We start from the raw sequence: 21,169 nt of genomic DNA on the forward strand, positions 1-21,169 counted from the left end.
CAAAACCGGCCACCCCCTAGTGGGGGTACTTTTGGGGCTTTTATGCAATTACATAAAGTTTTGATACTTTTATGTATTTGCACTTTGGCCCAAAAGTTTACGTTTTTACGTTTAGGTCCAAAAACGCTAAAGGACAAATTGTTTTGATCCTTTAATGAAGTTTTTGCATTGATTAAATTTTGGGTTCTAGTGTAATTACATGAAGTAGTGGACTTTTGTGTCTTTACAAAGTGACCCCAAAAGTTTTGCAATATAGCCCAAAAGTTGAGGTTAATTGCTTTATGGCCCAAAAGTTGTGGTTATTGCATATTGGCCCAAATTAGATAGAGAACAAAATTGTTTTGTCTCTTTAAATAAGAATTGGATTTTCATTTTGTTTAGCTCCATTTAAATCAATTTTATGGATACAAAAACCAAATGAAAATGTTGCATTCAATTTAATTAGTTAAAGTGTTAATTAATTAAAGGGTGATTATGAACCTAAGCCTAATATAATTGAGCTATGTGAAAGGCCGTTTCAAATTTGTTTGAACCATGGGAATGTGTAGATTAGATTTTGGTTGTAATTTGATTTGATCAAATGTTGTAAAAGGGCTTAAGCTCTTCTTTACTTTAAAGTAATTTGTTTTATGCAAATGTTGTAATGAGCATAAGCTCACCTTTACTTTGAAGTACTTCTTTCTTGCTTTATTTGATATGCATGAAAATGAAGTAGTTGGGTCCAACGCCCCTAAGACAACACGCCTTAATGTGATTAAACGCGTAACTAAAATCAATCACCATTCCTAGACCGAGATTCAACACAAGGCTCGTGTTGAATCTAAACAAAGGTTCATAGTCATCCTAAGGCCCTAAGGCAACTATATAGTCCATCAAATGAATGCAAAGGTTATGTTAGTAGTATCATATACTCTTGCTTTAAAAACCGTTTTATAAGCATAGTGGGAGTATTATATACAACTAAAAACAATCATATGGACCAATAGTTGTAATAGGACCAAAATAGTTTTAATAGAGATTAAAATGTATGTTTATATGTGATGAGACCTAAAACCCTCAACCAAACCATTATTAAGTTGATAAGCGTGAGAGTGCTTAGACCACTCTTTTGTAGGCCTTCCACCGTGGTGGCTCCAATCGTTTATGACTTGTACACCGGTTTCACCCTATCATGGGGGAGTACAAAGTGCATGCTTATACTCAGGAGGAATCCATAAACATATGATGAGGTTAGTGTAGGCAACGAGGATAGCCGACATCGTATCATCGTGAGGCTATTCTTGAACCCCTTCACGAACTAAGCATGGTGGGAATGACTTAACTAAGTGCAATGGAGCCAACATCATATCATTGTGAGGTGACATTCTCTAGAGGCCAAATAAGATGGGTACTTGCATTAGTTGCAAATGAGTAAGTGTACTCTCTCATTATTATTAATGCTAGCCAACATCATATCATTGTGAGGTGGGCTTGGTAATAGTGAGTCTCCCATAACCTACTAAGAGTTTCATCCAAAACTCTCGAATTCCAATGAGGGATATGGAATTTGCCAAAAATAGTAGGTGGTGCTATTTGATTTAAAGACCCGAATCAAATGGCTTAAAATCAATCAATTTATATTCGTTATGTATTTGTTTACCAATATATTTGCAAACGCTATCCAACACTTGACAAATAAAAGCCGAAAGTTTAGTTTCCGGACTTAGTACTACAAAACCATAGATTGTCTTTAATGGCTTGTAAATGTACTTAAGTAGTCTCATCCTCACAATCTTCCTATTGATAATGTATCATTAGAAGAATATGTTAGAAAGGTCTATCATGAAGAGGACAACACAAACAACCAATGCTTAATCCTTTGTTAAATGAACAAAGGAACTTACGAAGATTAGCATAATGACAAGGACACTTTTAGTGTTATTAGTTCTTCACTTACAAATCGTTGTATGAAGAAATAATAGTTGCTTTGAACAACCCTTAGTCAATGCAAACACTAGTGCTTGTTTCTTTGTTAAATGAACAAAGAACTTGAGAAGAAAGCACAAAGGCATGGACACTTAATGTGCCATGATTCTTCACTTACAAATTGTTGTATGAAGAAATGAGAGTTGCTTTGAACAACTCTTGAAAGTTTGTAATTATGTTTAGAACATAATGGTTGGTTGACAAAAATAGTCCATCAACATGGACTTATGATGATTTTGAATCATTGAGTGTTGAAGTGTTAAAACACTTCTAGAGAAGGGAACTAGGCAAGGACTTCACCTTTGTGTCCCTATCCTAATCGTTCACTAAGTTTATTGTAAACTATGTAGTGTACAATAAACACATGCTCTCCAAAATGTTTGATGTGTATAACACAATTGAAATAAGTTTCAAGAGAGATAGTGGGAGTTTAGGGACCATAACTATTGTAGTCAAAGGAGAAGTCAAATGAAGAAAGCGAAATAACTCCAAGGGAACAAACTTTCTTTATGAAAGGATGGACATTGGAAGGGGTATTTGCAAGAAATGTCTTGCAAGTGTCAAGAACACACCTTTCGAAGGTGTTGTAAATTGTTCTTGAATAGTTCAAAACAGTTGGTTCTTCTACTTGAATGTTTGATTCCGTATTAGTAACTATGTTTTACAATCGTTGTAAAAGTGTGGCTAATAAGAAGTAGAAGATTAATGAGAGAAGAGAAAGTACTTCACATTCGGAAAGTGAATAAAATATAGATTTCTGCGAAAGCAGATGGTACTTACTTCCTCATATGAACTACCAAAGAAATTGGAAAAACCAAAGATTGTCTTTACATTCCAATTTTAAGGAATTTAATTCCGTCACTATAGTAGAGATGGATGAATGTTTTGTTTGACAAAACATTGTTCTTTATTAATCAATGATTGGATTATAGTAATCTAATTGATTGTCTCTATAGTAGAGATGATATGGTAGTGTTAACTGTTTAGAATACAACGATGCTTAAAACCCAAAAGGTTGCAAGGTAGTGACTAATCCCAACTAAAGTTGTGATACCTCTAAAACATAAATTATGAGTTGGTCATAGATGGACGCTTTGGATCGTTAGATCCGGATCCAATGCCTTCTTGTTAAAATTGTATAGAGGCAAAATGTTTGAATCTTCATTCTTTTGGAAAGAATAAAGAATCACAAAGTTGTTGAGGTTAATTCACTTAGATGTTAGTGGCACTTGTCCACAACATAATACTACTCATGTTGTATGACATTCACCGAAGATCACCCTCGGTTGGACTATAGTTTATTTTAAATAAACACAAGTCCGAATACTTTGCAAAAGGTTTCAAAGAATTCAAGAAATGTAAGTTGATGAGTAAGACGTCTAAAGTATTTACATCCTTAGATTTGATCCAAGGAATGGTAACACTTTAGAATAGTTTTCTTGAAAGATATCAAGGAAAGAAGCATCATAAGATAATAGATTTCTCCATTAGGAGAAGAACGAATTTGAATAAGATTTAGTTCGTTGGATATTATCAATAACCCATATATAGGATATATATGCTTCTAAGACAATATGATTGTCAATTAGAAGATCTTCCAAATTTTTCATGACTCCATAAGATGTAGTTGAAAAGAAAGACAAATCTTAAGCATGTTAAGATTTGGGGTTGTGTGCTTATAAGCAATATTTGTTTGATAACAATCTTGTAGGATATCCTTAAAATTAACTTTTGGATATCGCTTCTATAAACCAATTAACAAATGTTGTTTTGTTGGGTAGTTCATTGTAATCCTACAATGTGATTTGCCTAAGAGCAAATGAACGAGGGATAGAACTCAAAGAATGGTTCTTTGAGAGACAAGATAATAATCAACAAATAGAACAACCTAGTTCCTATACCAAAAGCTCCAAGGTAGTCGATAAGGATTTATAAACCGTCTCAGTTGAATAGTTTGAACTTTATGACTATGTCATAGAGTTGCACCTCTTAATTCGAAAGAAATAAGAATGAAAATCCTTATGACTACATTGAGTGTATATATGATATATACTCAAGGAAATGGTAAAGTACCATTTAACCCGAAATAATGAAACCTTCATAAGCTAATTGGTAGCTTAAGGTGACTACAATCAAAGAGAATGGTTGACTTTGAAGGAACCATTTTTGACGTAGTCTTAGTTTCAATTAATTCGAAGATTGCTAGCTACAATTAAATGGTGATTCAATGTTTGGACATAATATGGGTTTCCGAAACCATTATTAAGATAGTCTTGATAATATATGTCTAAAACTATGAATCACAAGACATGTAAGTTGTAGAGATCCATCCATCATGGATCTTAGCAAGCTAGTGGGAGCTATAAGCGTCTTATAAGAGAAAGGTCAAATCGTTTGCTTTCTCATAAAGATGTAAATGAATCTTTTGTTTACTAGGTTTACAAAAGATTAGTGGGAGTTAATCATATTCCTAAATTTATATATATATATATATATATAAATATATATGTGATATATATGAATGTATATATGATATATTAATTTTGGAAATGAAAAGAATATTTCTTCGTTAAAGTTATGACTTTAAACATTATATGAAGATAGAATGTATATGGGAGACATAGTCTATATACATGGGATGGAAATCTATATTGATAGATTTTAGGATATAATTTGATTATATCAATCTCTAATAATAGACAAAAGATGCTAGGAAGTTTCTCATATGATGATAAACTTTAATCAGAAGAACAACTCTAGTGAGACTAGGAGGTAGCTCTTCTCAAAGGGAACGTACCCTTTGACTCCCAAAGAAATAATGCGTAAATAGAATCCTTTATGCATACGCATAAAGGTGATTTATGTATTTCATATTGTATGAAAAACATTGATATGAGTTGTACCTAGAACGGTACAAGATGATATCAGTGCAAGCCCAGGATCAGAACCATGGCAACTGTCAAGTGAGTCCTTAAGTATTTAAGAAATACTAAAGGATAAATTCCTCAAAGATCGAGGAAGAATTAGAGTAACGTAATGGAAGCGTAAATGTATCAGATTATGAATCTAATCCATCATTGGATGTTTCTTCATTATGAATGAAGAGATAAACGAATATCTCTTTATTATGACTAAAGAGATATTTGGATGGAAACATTAAAGTAATGACTTTAGTGTGTTCCATTATGAATGCAAAATATATTGCCATATAGAAGTTTGCAACAATGTTGTTTGGATGGGAAAGTTCATTTAGTGAACTCTCTATTCGGTTCCAACCAGAAAGTGTATCTAGTGTACTGACACTATGACACTAATGGGGCGATAGCTCAAGCCTGGGAATCAAGGTCTCATCAAGATCCGAACTCATATGAGAGACTGAACCACATGATTGAGAATCATGTATAATGGTGACGTCGTTATTCTCAAGGTTGCTTCTATGGATAACATATAGATATCCATTGCCTAGGCCTACTATTCAGCCATTTATGAAATGACTACAGAAGAGGTATCATAACTGATGACTAAGCTGATTGGCTCTAGTGCAAGTGGGAGATTGTTGGAAATGTGCCCTAAAGCCAATCATATGATGATACTTTACGGACATTTTACATGTTAAACTAATCTAGTTTAACTATAAAGGGCAAAGATTATTGTTTGAGCCGTCTCATATAAATGTTATATGCTTAAACGATAAAGTCCAAGGAATATGTGATTGGAAGAATGTAATCTAATGAAGTTAGATTCATGAGACCATTATTTCGTAGACACATCCTAAATGTTCCTGATCATAGGATTGCCAATTGGGCATTGACAGTCCGTCAAGATCGGTACGTGCTATGTCTTCTCTCAGGGAGAGTGACTAGTCTCGAGTCAATGGTGTGTGTGACATCAAGACAAGTACGTAGGTGCTCAATAGAGAATGAGTTCACTGAACGCGATCAACGAAGAGTTCTCATACTCATGTCACATGAGAACTCATGTTTGGGATAATGCAAATTAGTCCTTTGACCTGAGGCATCACAGTTGTCTTGTGGTTAAGTCCTTGATCTTTGATTATGTCAAAGTCACCCCATCGGGGTGTCCACGGCATCGTTGGGGTTAAGCCACTTAGTCATGGAGGCAAGTGAATGCGCAACAAGGGATCTCTAACCTTCAAACCGTTTGAGGGAGAATACTCTATGATATGATTTAGAATCTCTGGCCAGAGTATGAATGAGATTTAGGAATGCGTTCCAAATCACATTCAAAGTAATCATATATGCACAAGATTCACATTGGATAGTAGACATGAATAAACTATCAAACCAAACAATGTGGTCAAGAGTATTGTATTAGAGAAGGACCGTATTGCATTTGTAATCCTAAACTGAATAGGTTCTTAACCTCTTCTGATTAGCTTGGGTAACCATGACATACGGCTAGGTGTCACTCATGGTTTGTGGAAGCCCTAAAAGTGTATTATCACTAAAGGGAGAATTGAAAGTAAGTTTCAATTCATAATCGATTTGAAAGAGTTTTGATCGCCCACTGCCTCGCTAAAAGGAACCTAATGGATCGTACACCGTATAAGGTGGAGATGGATGAAACAAACTAAATGAGTAAGAATAATTGAATAGTTTAATTATTTATGGCAAGGATTAATTAATATGTTAATTAATCAAACGAATAAGTTCGTTAAAGACCTCGGGATAGGTTTTGGACCTTAAGGCCCAATGGGCTTCGAACGTCAACCCCATTGACTTAAGTTGTATGACAACTTAATGAATAATGATTCACTAAGACCCAAAAGCCCAAACAACCCCCCATGGCCGGCCATATAGAGAAAGGGTAGTGAACTTGCTTTAATTACAAGTTTGCCACTCAAATGAATAAAGTTATAAATATGACTTTATAGCCTTTTATTCATTAAGGGTTTGTTTTGGGGAAAATTGGTGAGAATTGTCTCTCCATTTCTCTCTAGAAAGGCCGGCCACCATGGAAGTTGTAGCTAGCCATCTATTCTTCCATGGTCACTCATTTATCATCCATGCTCTCCTTGGTGTAGATCCATCCAAATCCATGGATCTAAGATGCAAGGAATGAAGGCCCTATCTCTTGGGTGATTAGCCTTTGTTTAAATACAAAGAGGAATCTACAAAGGTATATATTTCAACTCACTTTGTTTTGAGTTGAGTTTTGGTTCACCAATCTACTAGGCTTTGAATTTCTTGGTTAATGTTTTGTTTTTGAATGCATGCAAGCATGATTCCGCCTTTTAATTGTTATTAGCATGCTATAGATGTTATTCAAATGAACATGTTTTCACAAAATATTCCTTCACCATCATGACCACTACCTTGCAAAGAAGATAGATGTTATAGGCAAGCAAAGTCTATCACCTCATTAGAAGCTCATATCGGCATTTCGGATATTGTCGACTTGTCGCGAGTACTGCTATTGAGAACCTCAAGTTCTTTTGTAAGGTAATTGAAGCCATATATGGAGCCACATACCTATGAAAGCCAAATCGTGAAGACTTGAAGAGGCTTCTACGTAGGGTAGACAAAAGAGGCTTACTTAGCATGATAGAAAGTCTCGAATATATGCATTGGCAGTGGAAGAAATGTCCTATTGCTTGGGCTGGCCAATTCAAGGGCCGTCACAACAAGCTAACCATTATGCTTGAGGCTGTGGCATCTTACGACACTTGGATTTGACATGCATTCTTTGGCACTCCTGGATCAAACAACGATATCAACGTTCTTTGGCCTTCTTCTATGTTCGATGATGTTGTCAATGGATGGGCACCAAAATCGAGGAATAAGGAAAACGTCACGAAGCCATGTTCAGGATAGTCCCACAGTCCAAGGAAGAAAGTTTGAGGACTTATATAAAGCGCTTTCAGGCAGAGGTGGCAGAAGTTGAGAAACCAGATAATAGGTTGGCCACCATGGTGTTCAATAGGGGTGGTATTGGTACAATTACCGTACCAAAATCCATGTACCAATTACCATACCAAACTTTTGGTATGGCAAAATCTATTACTATTACCGTGCCAAACTTTCGGTATACTGAATTTTGACATGCCAAATAGTTCGGTTGACATGGTATGGTAATGGTAATTACCAATTTGTTTTGGGCCATTCTTTTTGGCTAAAATTTGATTTTTTTTCCAACCTAATTCAATGCCCAAACATGTTTTGGCCACTCTCTTTGGCTTTCTAAATTTTTTTTTATTTAATTATGAGAATTTTATAGAGATTCATTTAAGAAACAAGAAGTAAATAGATGGAAGAATTGCTCAAAGAACCCAACATCCCTAAACAAAAATTGTATAAAGATTCCTAAATTCCATCTCTACATTCTTTAAAATTGTACAAAAATTAACTTGATAGACGAAATCAGGGAGAAAAACATCACAATTTGATGAAGGAGAAGATGAGATGGACTACGAAAAGGGAGAGAGAGTCGCCGAAACAGGAGCAACAGAGATGAAGCTGATGGCTAGATGAGTGAAAAGTTGAAGAGTCACAGTGCAAGAAGGCTTCGGTTTTTATTTATTTATTTATTGGGAAAGTAGAGGTTAGAGGGTGAGATGATTGGATAAATGACTAGGAAAACAATATAAAGTGCATATATAATGATAATAATACATAATTATATAAATAAATGATATAATATTAATAGTAGTGCTAAGGTATGGTATACCACTGGTAATGGTTTTGAATACCATTACCGTACCGAAAATGTATGGTACTGTACAAATACCGTACCATTACCAATTGTACAAATTTTTTGGCACAACTTTGGTATGGTACGATTGGTATGGTAATTTGGCAAAAAATTCTACCCCTAGCGTTCAAGCAAGGATTGCATGTCCATTCCCCACTCTCCGAAAAGCTGAACAAGAGAAAATATGACTACATTACTCTGGTGGAGTGCTTTGATATTGTGGATGATTTGATGGACTAAGATGGCAAGAGTAGAAGTACAACAACCAAGCCGGATTATCCCAGGAAAATCGACAGAAGAAGGGCCGACAAAGATACACCTTCCCTTTCTTTGTGACAAGATGCCAGAGGAGGACCCCCAGACAAACGAGCATCGCCAAAACCAAAATAGTATACTACTCTGAACATAACCATTAACAACATCCTCCACAACATAAAAGACAAACCGTTTCTCCAATGCCCAAACTCGCTCCCGGAGCACCTGGGCAAGAAAAACCCGAATGAATACTTCTTCTTCCACAAAAGTACTAGTCAAGCTACTAGAAGATGTAGAATGTTATGGGATCACATTAAAGAATTGATAGATCAAGGACACTGTTGTGAGTTTATCAGGGATAAAGCAAGGAAGCAAAACTAGGGCGAACCCAGAAACATAAACTAATCCGATAAGTACACTGATGTTGAGGATCGACGGCCAGCGAATGAACTAACCCTTAACATAAAATGAATCCACAAAGTACAAGAGAGGCCAAGGAACAAGCAGTTGATAGAAGTAGTCACAAGGAACCTGGTCCCGATTACTCTAAGGTGGGACCCCCTAGTGCCTCCAAATCAAGTAAAAACGAAAGTAGCGTGAACTACAAGTGATTTGATTCCCTTCCCAAGGTCTCAAGATATTTAGGCAGTCTTATTCGACCTAATCACAAAACCGCCATCTGTGCGAAGACAAGTCCACAGAGAGTCATCTCCTCACGTTCAACATAGGCTTATTGTTAAAAGTGATCCCTGGTGTAATTTTTACATCATATCATCTTTTTCCTAAATCTACATTAGTGATTTGATTATTTGTCCCAAAGATACGTAGGCAATCCTTTCCAGATTCAATCACACCCCTTCGTCAACCAATTCTACTTTGGGTTATGAAATAAAAGAAAATTTATCTACTTTAAATGTTTGTTCTTTCTTTCCTTTTTGGTGATGTAGGGAGTACCTTACTGGTCCAAATAGGGCCCAAAATTTGAAAACCTTCTTATAAACGCATGTCTAAAAAAGTTCTAAGTTACACTGTCAGAGGAACCTCTTTTAGCTTAATCTGTCTTGAACAATTAGTAGCTTGGGAGACTTGAATAGTAATAGGTGTGATAACAATTGGCGCGGTATGGACATAGGCACATGGTGTTATGACTTGAAAGTCTAATTCACCAACCAGCCTCCAAAAAGTTTATACAACAAATAAGGTTGTGGGTTATAACATTCAAACTCGAGCCTTATGACATTTGAGGGAATTGTAGAAAGGGTAATTCGAAAATTATCAGAAGGCGACTTTGAACTCTAACCTCAAGTACGACTGCTTCTATCCTAGACTAGCATACTTAGTCAAATACGTTTTCACCACCGTGTGTTAGCAGGTTCGAAAGGGGCATCCAAATTAGCCAATCCCAAGAGGAATTTTATTCCAATGGAGTTTAGATACGCGAAAATGCTTTGGTCAAGCCAACCAAGAAGGTTTGGTCGGAAAACTCAGGTCCGATGCATAAGGTCTGACAACAAGATTCAAAAAGTGTTTCCGACCCGCATGCAAGCGACCAAGTCTCCAAAGAACTTTCATTTGATATGATATTGGCTCCTTATACTAAAGCTGCTAAGCATGGATGAGTTATCGAGAAGTGATATTTTGACAGATCATTCAAAGGTAAAAGGTTGTGTACCACTTCTGCTGCCCAGGAGGCTGGAGTATAAGGATCAACAATAAACCCTTAAAATTTCAAAAGGAGAAAATGAGTAGTTAACTAAGTGAATGTAAGACCAACGTTCAATGATGGGAATCCTACTCATAGCCCCAACAAGCTCTACATGAGTCTATGCAACTAAAGGATAAGAACGACTTCAACTAGTATTCTATCTCATTAGTTTATATCATTCAAATAATGTACAAAAAGGTAATCTAAATTTTGAAAATTAATTACCAAATGCATTACAAGTTACAAACATGCTGCATGGATTGAAGTCTCAATAAGACTATCCATGGACTTGGCGCTACTAAACTATTGCATGGTCAAAGCATGACAGTTGTCACATGGACTCACGTCCTAAAAGGACACTCCATAGACATGGCAATTTTAATATATCTCATGTCTGAAGCATGATAGACATATAGATTTCAATAGTTCAACTTCTCGGAAGTGGAGATTAAAAATCCAAGCTCTATAACTCTCTAAAGGACGTTAGGATCCAAATTCTCCAAACAGGTCATCTATTAAGAAATGACTTTCTTAGAAGTGACAATGTAATGCCTTTGAAGAGGCAAGGATATCCAATGTAATGAAATGCTTATAAACAATGCATGCACATGCACATAAGAATTATGGGATTACGAATTGATGGTAATCAATGTTAATTTTGGTTTTTACAGTAGCTACTAGATTTATCAATGAGCTGTGTTGATGTTGAGCCATGTTAATTGTCGATGAAAAGAAAAATTAGTGGCCAAAATGGAGAGAGGCACCTCCATTGCTATTTAGTAAGAACGTGGAAAAAATGGACCTACATTTCAAATTGCCAAATGATGTTGAACCCAAAAGGTTACATATGGGCATTTACAGTGAAATACACTCCCATGATATGACACAAGGTTCCTAGTTGAAACCAAAAAATGTAATGCACTCCAGTAAACATGATTTACCATTGTGAAACTCGTTCATTTCAATGGAGAATTATATATTATATGAAGATTTATGAAATGCCTAAAGCACACATGTAAAAGTTTTCTCTCAAGTATACATAGAAGCAAATTGCTCTATATAAATTTCAAAGAGAATGTGTCATGAAGTGTAGAAAATTCTTGAAGGATTCAAATTGCTTTAAGTAAGCCCTATATAGGTAAAACACAAATTATGTACTCAATACCAATAAATTGTATAAATTGCCTTAGTGAATACTATCATTATGATATTGTTGCAACATTCTAAATCTCTTGCGAGAGTTGATGATTTTAGATTGGGACTCCTAAAGAGCCTAGAAAGATTAAAAAATGTTGAATGACATATTGTCTCGAGCTACAGATCGAACAATATGACAACATGAATCTTATCCATAATGCTCATAGTATTAAAGAACCATATGGATTGAAGATCATGAATTAAACATTGAAATGATTAACGATATTTAAACACTAAGAAATATCACTCATCCTCGTGAGAGAAATGATGAATTAATACTTGGTCCAGAAGTACCATATCTTAGTGAAGTATGTGTCTTTCTCTATTTATCACAATAAATCAGATGTACATTTCATGTGAAGTACACTATGAACATATTGGTATTGGAATGAAATAAAGTTTATCTATTGTTATCTCTGGGAAATTATAGACATGCACTTTCTCCATGCCAATAAAGTTACTAAAGTCATGGTCTTAATGGGCAAGAAAAATTTGAATATCTCTCTAGCCAAATGTTCACATAAAGGGTTTGTGTATTTACATAAGGAAATAGATTGATAACGCTCAACGAAGCAAACATTTGTTGTGACATCTTCGTATCTCTTAGAAATACAAATCTCCAAAAAATTTTAGTACACATGAGCGATCAGAAATTGAAGTCAGACAAATCTGTTCCAATGATAACTTGGTAGACCCCTTCACCAAATCCCTATCAAATTGTACGTTCCAGAAGTTGATGCATAGTATCGAATTATGTCAACTTAGTAATTAGTTAGATTGAAGAACACGGAATCAGGGGAAAATGCTCATCAGGGGGAACATTCAAGACACATGCGTGTTGTACTCTTTTTCCTTCGACTAGGATTTTTCCACTAAGTTTTTGCTGGCAAGGTTTTAATGAGGCAACCGATATTATATGGGCATCCAAGGGGATTGTTGTAAAAGTAGTGTGAATGCCCACCATATACGCAATGTGAATGCCCACTATAAAAGCATTGTGAGTATTCACATGATGACTTTGGAGATTATATCCTAGGATGGTAAGTATTGGTCGCCTAACTTTTGTATTTTATATTATTGGCAAACAGGAAATGGGAGGTTGAATGAAGAAAAGATAGTTGGACATCTGCCCATAAAACCAAGAGGAGAAGTAGCAGGAGAGGTAGAAGTGAAATATATCAGTAAGGTATAAGGCTAGAGAGAAGAGAGAAAATTAGTGAGAGTTATTTGCACTCATATATTGTAGCTATAGTCCCTTAACTTTAATTCAATTGGAGCAATGATCCTTCAACTAAACATCCATTACCGTTGGTCCCTCAACTCATCAAAACGTGCAGCTATGGTCCCTCAACTAAAAATTCATTACCATTGGTCTCTCAACTTTAATTCAACTGGAGAAATGGTCCCTTAACTTTAACCAAATTGTAACAATGGTTCTTCCAACATAACTCGTTTTGACAAAAATTTTTACGTAGTTGACGAAAAGGACCATAATTATATACTTTGATGAGTTGAGGGACCCTAATTATATAAATGGTTATTCCAACATAACTTATTTTGACAAAGTTTTGAAGAAATTGATGAAAAGGACTATAGCTACACATTTTGATAAGTTGAGGGATCGATGGTAATGAATTTTTAGTTGAGGGACCATTGCTCCAATTTGATTAAAGTTCAAGGACCATTGCTACAATTTACTCTATTTCAAAAAATGAGAGAACCATTATTGATGCCCCGATGATGTAGGCACATTTGCTGAACCTCATAAATATTGCGTCTTATTTACTTTATATTCCACTGCATACATATCATCAGTTTCACAACAAACTTATTTAATAACCAAGTAGAGAAGATACGCGAAGAGAAACGCGATTACTTGTGGGGATAGTTTAACAGTCTGTTGGGAACTGTGGTTTCCCTGTTTGGGGCTTTGACTACTCTTAGGACTGGCCGCATTGATCGAACCTTGAGGGCTTGATGAAGCTTTAATCGTCGTGTGAGGTACTTTGTCATCACTTAACGTTAATGACGGGACATAGAGCTTGATACCTCGGCCATTGGCAGGTTGCAGTGGTCTTGCATTCATCACTGCATACTGCATTTTAATTAACAGAAAAAGTAAATGCATGTCCTCAAAAGTTATACTTCATGTATGGATATACAAAGTCAAAATATGCTCTAGTGTGGCAAAAATTAGTACAGGAATCACTAGCAATGAGCATTTTGGTTTAAGCCAGGTTAAGCTTTTACCTTCTTGAAGGAGGTCGTGATTTTGAGTACAATTATAAACTTTTGTCATATTTTTGACATTAATTGAGTCAAATTGGCTATATTTCGCATTCTTTTCTTTTAATACAAATGATCATGCCACCTTCTTGACCACAAGTTTATACAGGATTGTGCCCATGTGTAAGACTAAGTATCTATTTTTTTTTTAATTTTTTAATTTTTATTATTATTATTTTTTAACAATCTTGGGAGCAGCCTCTCCTTAAATGGGGGTAAGGCTAGCCGACATTCACCTCTCCCAAACCCTGCGTAAAGCGGGAGCCTTGTGCACTGGGTACGACCTATTATTTTTTAACAATAAGATAAGTATCTTATTAAATTTGATGAAAAAACTATTAGATTTGATTAAAGGAGTAGGCTAAGCCTAATGAGCCAGCCATAATAATTTAGTTCGAATTCGTCTTGGAATCATATTTATTTGAAATAAATGAGATTCTCTCTTGCAACTAAGACATAGTCTTAGTGGCATCACCTGTCCAATAAACACCACGTGATGAATTGTGCCAAAGATACATACATACATACATACATACATATATATATACATACATACATACATATATATATACATACATACATACATACATAGATATATACATACATACATACATACATACATACATATATATATATAGTATACAGATAACATATTTTAGTTTGTTTTGTTCCATTATTCAATTTTTACCAAAGTTCAAATCCAAGTAGTTGTTAATTTTTTTTTTAAAAAAAAAAAGGAAAAAGAAAGAGGAACCACTAAACAATTAAAAAGGTAAGGTGACTTACATCATCAACAACTTGTTTAAGTAACTCCAGTTGTTCTCTTGAAACAATATTTACCTGAGGACACAGTACATGATTAACTAAATGCTCTCATTACTAGCTATATATCCAAGACATGAAAAAAATGCTGTAGGGTTCATAACAGTGTTGTACCCTTTCGTTTACCATCCAAATAACTCCTTCCGTACAGGGAGGGGTTGTGAGTGATCCTATGTATCTGTAAAATATTAAGCTGCGCCATATTATGTCCCTTGGATTAATCACTCCGAAGTGTTTCTCCTTTGTACCAATCATGGACAGGATATCCTTGTTCACGTGAAAAAGTGGAGCAGTTGGAATAACGCCATCAATCTCTTAACAATTCATTTACATCTATATGTTTTGAGGATTTTTACCTTTAAGAGAAAAGGATTGGGCGGACCAACTTGGTATAGGAATGCAATTACAGCTACACTGTTCTTGTCGGCGCTTCGATGTACCACGTGCAATTCCAAATCATACCTTACGAAGAGAACTCTTCAGATATGGAAGAAACGTTTTGGATTTTAAAGACAAAGGAGCTGAGGGAGAGAGACCTTATGCCATTGATGGTGTGCTCGGATGGGGTGTGCCAATGGCATTCATTGAGGAAGTATTCTGTGCCGTTGATTTGGATAGATCCAGCATCACCTTCCCATTCAAGCTGATCCAATTAAATACAATACAGAATCAACAAATTGGCAAGAATTAGAAAACCAAAGCTGTTTCGTGAAAATGAAAAGCAGCACTCTTAACTTTTTTGCTAACATTTAATAAGTATGCTGGGTTAAGATATATAACGTTTCTTCAATCTCCATTTTTTTTTTCTGAATTCACGTTGACAATATCATTTAATCTCCAGTTTTTGAATTCAAATCTCATGGACTATAGATATTCAACAAATAAATATACACAACAATAATACTTCCATATGACATACGTTGTAGAAATTCATAAGACCATGCATTCTCCACCTATAAAAACCATGAAGAAATCTAATGTGATTTTCACTTCCTCACCGCGATGTAGTGACCTTAATTCTTGAGAGTTGCATCAGAAGGCTTATGTCTCTGTGTAAGATCTCTTAAAGTTGGGATCACTTTGGCGGCGTGATTCTCTATTAAATCAATTGGTGATTGAGATTTTCCATCCTTGCATGCCACCCATTCTTTCTTAAGTGATGTGGGCCATTCTCATTCCCTTCTGTATAATCAAACTCTATTTCTTGGTCTGCACCCAAAATCCAAATTCAATATGTATGTAATAACGATGATCATGATAAGATGGTGAAAATGATTTCTGCACACGTTCTCCTTTTCCACATGATTCTTCTTTGATTTGTTCAACCTAAAAGGTCGGAAATGAAGATGTGTGTGAAGGAGAAAATGAGTGCGTAAATCAGTTCCCAATGGAAGTCCATATATCTGGCATTACCAAGTGGTTTAGCTGTATTGGAATCGGGTGCCAGTACAGAAGGAAAATTGTCAAAACAAAGAATTGAAGGTGAGTTTGCTTTGATTCAAGCATCATTCACAACAAACGGCAAAGATCGTTCATGCAAATGTTAAGAAAGAGAAGCCTAGGTCTATGAATACTGAAATTTATAGAGCTTCTTTAATCATACACGGCAGAGCTAATCACTGTAAAAAAAAAGTTAGAGGATGTAGATGTGGCAATAAATGTTATCTTCACCTATATTAGATGCTAAGTTTGAGTAACTTGCCTTGACTTAGGGGTGGTTTGGGAGTGAGGTGCTTAAAAAAAAAACACCCATGAAAAAAAGCTGTGAGGGTTTTAGGTGTTTGGTAAACTGAAAAAAATGGCTTATTTTGGAAGCTGCTGTGAGAATAAGCTGAAATCAAAGGAAAAAGCTGAAGCTGCTATTTGCAGCTTTGGAAAACTGGTTTTTTTTTCAAAGCACACGGAGCTACAGTGCTCCTTTAATGAAAAGACCCACTATCAGACTGCTTTTTTTCTTTTCCAAAAGCACTTTTACAAAAAAGTTTACCAAACACTCTGCTGATTTATTTCACAGCCGCTTATTCTCACAGCACAGCCGCTTATTCTCATAGTAGTTTTTTTTCAAAGCACAGCAATACCAAAGTCACAACGCCATCTAATAATATCTCACCATATTTCATGGGCGTGATAAACTTCTCAAAATTTAAAAGCTAGTTCATGCTCAAGTTGTTATTATTCCCACAAAATAAAAATCAATTTTTATTTTCGAATGCAAAAGAACGTAGAAATCCAAAGAATCAATAAATATTAGCTAAATTGTAGGAAAAGAGTAATTTAAGAACAAAATAAAACAGTTATTGGAATTAGTTGACGCAATAATTTTGTTATTTTTATTTTACCAAGAATATAATTTATTGATTATAATTGAATTGAAATGCATACATCTTCCGCTAAAATGTTAAATAGAAAATTGAGGCAAATACAATCTCACTCCCAGGGACAACCCTTGTTAAACACATGTTTGGCTACCAGTGTGTTGCACGATTACATTCTCTGGATACAAACATGAACTCCACCGAACCCAGACTTCGCGAAAAAGTCCAGTTGTGTTCCAAGATACATTCTGATAAAGTTTGTTACTTTAGTGTATTTTGATTCACTGTTTCATTGATTTCTAGGGATTTGAAATGAACAGAGGAATAAAAAATGTTGCAGGTTTGTGACAGCTCCAAGGCTATGCAAGTGCATCAACCATATTTTGATTTATATAAAGAATGTTTGTAGGCTTTGGTACATTCCCAACTCACAAACTTATCTCTAAATATGCTAGGAGACAAAATTGTGCTATGAAATACACCTAGCATTCTTTAGATTTAATCTTAGCCCTTCATTAGGGTTTTAAGTGATCTAATCTAGAATGTACACTTGTCACTTGATTATGTAACCAAAAGCTTTATACAAAACAAGCTGTTAGGATACAAACCCTTGTTCTTCCTCTTGCTTCTTCAATTATGCAGCAACCCTTCACTTGGAGCTTCACTTGTTGCCTTCAATCCTTGGAACCAGAATCAATTTAGGTTCCAACACTCCCTTCTAAATTGGTTTTGGTTGTCACGCCAAGCAAACTTCTTAGGTAATTGAATCTTAGCTTCGGAAATGCTTTTGTGAAAATGTACGCGATTTGATCTTTTGTTGTGCCATTCCTTGTTCTTCTATGTTACGGAGCTGTGAACCTCATTGACAAACCTAATCAATGAGGTTCATAGTACTTGAAAATCTCTCATTTCTCTGTGGATTTGAAACATGAAAAAGCAGTGACCTTTACCGAGAAATCCATGGAAACAAAGACAACCCAGTACTTGAAAATCTGTCATTTCTCTGTGGATTCAAAAAAATTATACCTGATTTTTTTTGGGGGGGGGGGGCCGGAACCTTTGTGCTACATCGAGAGAGAGAGAGAGAGAGAGAGAGAGAGAGAGAGAGAGAGAGAGAGAGAGAGAGAGAGATGGCTATGTGTGGTGGAGGGAGTTGAAACTTGAGATGGTTCATTAGAGCGGAGATGGGAGATTTTAGTCGGAATTGAGAATGGGTTTGTCAGTTTGAATTCAAGAGAGAGAGGGGTGGCTGGCTAAGGCTTTGAGTTGCTAAGGTTCGAAGAATCAAATGAGAGAGTTTGAGCGAGGCAGAGACCCTAACTTAGAACAGACGACCCTGATTAATTGGAAACAATCCAACGATTCAAATTAATTATAAATATATATTTCCAGTTCGGTTCGGGTTTCCCAAACCATTGAATATGTAATCCTGAAGGAGGGAGTGAGGGAAAGAATGAGTGCAACGAGCACAATGCAGATTGGATGAAAAGAAAATTGATTCAAAATTGAATTTCTCTTTTCTTTTTTGGTTATAACGAGAGAAACCAATAATCAGTGTTCTAAAAATCAGCCTAGGCGGTGAGCGGTGGGCTTCCGTGGTGATTTTGGGCAAAACGTTCAATAAAACAGAGAGGGTTTAGGCAGCCGACTAGGCGGCGTTAGGCGGTGCTAAACGGCATGGTAAGCGGTTCCTCATCTCTTTGATCTGTGACTGTGAAAACTGCAAACCCAGAACATCTAGATGTCTCTTGTCATGTTGTACCTCAGATTTGACCAGTATTGCGAACCCAAGACTTTTGTCCATGAAAACGGAGAAGCGAGGTGATGGATAGAGGGAGATGTGCGGTGGAGAGATGAAGGGATTGATGGAGTTGTTTTAATTTAGAAGGATAGAGGGAGATATTTTCGATGTTTGATTTGTGGTTTCTCAGGAAAAACAAGATGGAAAGAAGAAGAAGAAGATGGATAGAAGAAGACAAAGAGAGAACAGGCAGCTGGGAAACTAGGAAAGTGGAAAAGTCTGAAAAGATGCCTAGTTTGGCGTGAAGACCACCAGCCTTATCACAAAATAAAGGGACAAATAATAATTACCCACTATCCCCTAATAAATAAATTATATAAATTATTTAGATAATATTTTATTATTTGTTCTTTTTAAAACAACACTATATTACACTCTTGCATTATATTATTATATTATTTTTCCTTTTATGATCAGAATAAGATCAGCTTATATTATACTTTTATGTTAGATATGTATATTTTTTTTAAATAACGTCTTCCTCAATATTTAATCATCTACTATAAAATAAATTTAACTAATTTATATGGTACATAATATATTTATTCCAAGATATACAAGAATAATTTTTTGTAAGTGTCAATATGCACTTATTTACAAGATATACAAGAAATTTACCTAAATCCGCCTAGGTGCCCACCTAGACCCTGCCTAGCCACCTAGGCGCTAGGCGCCAGCCTGCCGCCCTACTAGCGCCTAGTGTTTTTTAGAACCTTGCCAATAATTGAGAGCAGTGTTCTAAAAGGCCTCACTTAACGTCACCTAGGCCTTGCCTAGGAGTTTGGTGGCTAGCCACTGACTAGATTAATCTATGGGCATTTGGAAAATAAGAAAGGGTGCCTAGATCGCCTAGGTGCCCGCCCAGCACCCCCAAACCCGCTTAGGGCCCCGCCAAATTCTCCTAGATTGTCTAGGTGAGCTAGGAAATTTTGTAACTTTTTTTGCTTTTGTTTAAGAAAATGATTTAGGTCACGACACTCACTTAGATAGAAAATAGATACCTTTCATTTTACATTTTATCTTTTCAATAAATTGCAAGAGACTTGTTGGATACTTAGAGGAACACTCATTAGATGTCAAGTACTATAAAATTTACATATCATTCTATTTTGCAATTTATTTGTAGACGAAGGCAATTATGTGTTTATTAAGTATCAGTAATCACTTATTTATATGTTATATAATGAATTTAATTAAAATTAAAAAAGCCTCTTAGGTCCCCACCTAGTCCTTGCTTAGGTGCCTAAGCCTTAGGCTTCTACCTGCCGCCCGACTAGCGGCTAGTGCCCTTTAGAACCCTGATTGAGAGAGCATGATGACAGCGGAAGGTGGATAGGGTAGAGGCAGTTGTCGGCAGCAACACCAAAAACCCTTTATCTTTTTCAGAACCTAATCTAACTCTTGCGACTATTCGTTGACATAGTCATAGGCCAAAATTCTCATTCATCATCTTTTTATCATTCTCCTCCTAATATGATGCCACTTGGCATCATCATAATGGGGCAATTGTAATATTGATTAGTTATTGTTTGCAACTAATTAGGAGTTAAAAGGTCATGTGGTTGTTATTTTGGAATCTTAGGGCGTGTTTGTTTGACCTCGTTAAGTTTCACTAGACTGGCCAGGATTACTAGTCAGTGGAATCTTGTGTTTGTAGTAGCAAGGACTAGGTTTAATGAGACTAAGGGGGACTCGCCTACACTAAATGCCAAAATCCCTTGAAATTGAGCAAATTGCTAAGAACAGCTCTGCTTCACCCCTCCTTGCTTCGCCCTTTCTCAAGTTCTGCACTTCACCCCTTTCGACTCCTATTTTTTTCTTCCCAAAAAACTCTTTTTCTAGCGAGGCAGCCATGGATTTGTGGTCAAAAACCCATTTCCCAACAAACTCATTTTCTGTTCAAAAACTTGTTCTTTGATAAACCCATTTCGTGGAGTTTTGTAAATGTACAACCTTCTTGGGTTGACATTTATCACTCCATGGCAAACCTATAGTAACAAAGGAATTACCCACATTGGATTTTGCAGAAATTGGAAATTTACCCTTCAAAGGCCATATCCAAATCTTGTATATAGAAATGCTTTCACCTGTACTTACACTGTTAATTTTCTT

The 21,169-nt window shown here is 35.8% G+C and overlaps 1 pseudogene; it reads right to left on the bottom strand.

Moving 5' to 3' along the window:
* Positions 1 to 15,158: 15,158 nt before the first annotated feature.
* Positions 15,159 to 16,450, bottom strand: LOC126591854 (alpha carbonic anhydrase 4-like; annotated as a pseudogene).
* Positions 16,451 to 21,169: the final 4,719 nt, after the last annotated feature.

Source organism: Malus sylvestris, chromosome 12, assembly GCF_916048215.2.
Source record: "Malus sylvestris chromosome 12, drMalSylv7.2, whole genome shotgun sequence".
Lineage (NCBI taxonomy): Eukaryota > Viridiplantae > Streptophyta > Magnoliopsida > Rosales > Rosaceae > Malus > Malus sylvestris.